Raw genomic sequence first — 2,788 nt, forward strand, 5'->3', positions numbered from 1 at the left:
TACTACCCATCCGCTTTCATCTCATAATCAGTTTCCTTCCCCTCTGGAATTTTACCCATAATAGCCATCAATTTGTCATCGACTTTCAGTCCATCTTGTATCTGCTGTAGTAGGTATGGCCTCACTTATAACTCAGCCTAAATAGCTCCATCTTGAGCTAAGGATAGACGGGCATTTAGTGATCTTAAAGCTGTGATGGACTTCCTACTCAAAGCATTAGCAACTACATTTGCCTTCCCAGGATGATAATCTATCACACAATCACAGTCCTTTAGGAACTCAATCTATCGCCTCTGTCTAAGATTGAGATCCTTCTGGGTTGGCAAATATTTTAGACTTTTGTGGTCTGTATATATGTAGCATTTTTCACCATATAAATAATGCCTCCATATCTTCAGTGCGAAGATAATTGCTGCTAACTCCAGGTCATGGGTAGGGCAGTTCTGTTCATGTGGCCTTAACTGCCTAGAAGCATAGGCAGACCCTTTCCCCTCTTGCATCAATACACACCCTAACCCATTATTCGAGGCATCACTATAGACCACAAAGTCTTTTCCCGACACTAGCTATGTTAACACTGGTGCTTCTGTCAACATAGCCTTTAGCCTCTCAAAACTGGCTTGGCACTTGTCGTTCCTGCCAAATTTCACATTATTGTGCAACAACTTGGTCATTGGACCAGCTATAAGAGAGAACCCCTTCACAAATCTTTTGTAATACCCAGCTAGCCCCAAGAAACTTCTGACCTCAGTTGTATTTCTGGGAGGCTTGCATTCTATAATTGCTTCTATCTTTTTGGGATCCACTCTCATCCCCTCTACTGATACTATATGTCCAAAGAAAGAGATTTCACTCATCCAGAAGTCACACTTGGACAACTTAGCATACAGCTTCTTTTCTCGTAGGGTTTGTAGAACAATCCTCAAATGTTCATCATGTTCTTCCCTGGTCTTGGAATACACCAGAATATCATCAATAAAGACCACTACAAACCGATCTAAATATGGATGAAAGATACAGTTCATAAGGTCCATAAATGCTGCTGGTGCATTTGTTAACCCAAACAGCATCACTAGAAATTCATAATGCCCATACCGGGTTCTGAATGCAGTTTTTGACACATCTGCATCCTTTACCCTCAACTGATGATACCATGATCTGAGATCAATTTTTGAAAATACATCGGCTCCCTTCAACTGATCAAACAGATCGTCAATTTTGGGCAACGGATATTTATTCTTCACAGTTACTTTGTTCAACTGCTGGTAATTAATACACAATCTCAAGGTTCCATCCTTCTTCTTCACAAACAGCACCGGAGCTCATATGGTGACACACTGGGGTGTATGAACCCCTTATCGAGTAACTCCTGCAATTGAATTTTCAACTCCTTCAATTCAGTGGGTGCCATCCTATAAGGGGCAATAGAAATTGGTACTGTACCCGGCATTATCTCAATAGCAAACTTGACTTCCCTTTTTTGTGGTAAACCAAGCAATTCTTCAGGAAACATATCTAGGAAGTCTCTTACTGTGGGTATATCACACAGATTTGGCTTAGCCTGTAACACCCCTAAGTTCGGTAGTGCGTTCTGCTGCTCTGGTGACTAGTGTTGTCCGGACAGCTAGGATGCCTAGAACTACACTACGATATGAGTAAGAAGACATAACATAATGAAATACAAGAAAAGAAAATACAAGAAAAATAAAGGAAAAATAATAGCAAAGAAATGTAACTAAGTTAAGCGAGCCGATAACCCTAGCAATGGGGGACCGCACCGGGAAGTCACGGCGTGGACCGTTGACTAGCCCTAGACTGCGGAGAACCCTGGAAAACATTTTTAGGACTTAAGTAGACCCTTATTGAAGAATAAATCTCATTAGAAAGATCAAAGAAAAATTAAATAATTAGTACAAAGAAAAGTGAGAAATCGAAAAACAGACAAAACCCGGTGTTACCGAAAAATCGGGAATGCAAACCGAACAGGGGCATTATGGTCATTTGACATCCCGAATTGTCTTTTGACCTAAAAGTCCATTAAAAATAAATAATATTACACTTAGAAAATAAAATGAAAAATTAATTTGGTGGTACCTGAAGTAAATAACAAGAATTAAGGGTTTAATGTGGAATAAGTGGGAATTTAACTTATAATATGATTATTTGTGTGAGTGGGCCACTAATGAATAAACTAAACATAAAATGGGGCAGATGTAAGTCCACTATACCAGCTAAATACTTCATCTTCTCCATTTCCCTTAACCTAGCCGAATTGAAGGAAATGAAAACCACCATTGCCGTTTTTGCATGAGCTTGATCTACTCCTCCATTTCAACTCCAATCACTTAGATAGCTTCATAAAAATTTGTCTACACATCATAAGGGAGAGCTTGATACCAAAATCAAGAAGTTTAATCAAGGTTTAGCAAGTTCCAACCATAGGTAAGTTTACATTTTTTTAATATTGTTTTGTTAAACTTTGTGTACATGTTATGGGTGTTGGATTTGTGAAGAAAATTTTCAAGTTTGAGGAGTTATTGATATGTTCATTTTGGACAGCCATGGAGTTATGTATTTAAGGAAATATTTATACATATATTTGATGAGAAATGATGTTGATTAGGGTAATTTAATATCCTAGTAAATTATTCCACATGTATATGGTGATTGTGCACTTGGAATGGAAATTGATGAATTGTCGGACACTTTGGCATGGTGAAGCTTTGCGGCAGCCTTGGGGCACTTTGATAAATGTATGAGTTCATGAAGGTATTGGCAGAATATTGAC

This window comes from Hevea brasiliensis, chromosome 1 (genome assembly GCF_030052815.1).
Source record: "Hevea brasiliensis isolate MT/VB/25A 57/8 chromosome 1, ASM3005281v1, whole genome shotgun sequence".
In the NCBI taxonomy this organism is placed as follows: domain Eukaryota; kingdom Viridiplantae; phylum Streptophyta; class Magnoliopsida; order Malpighiales; family Euphorbiaceae; genus Hevea; species Hevea brasiliensis.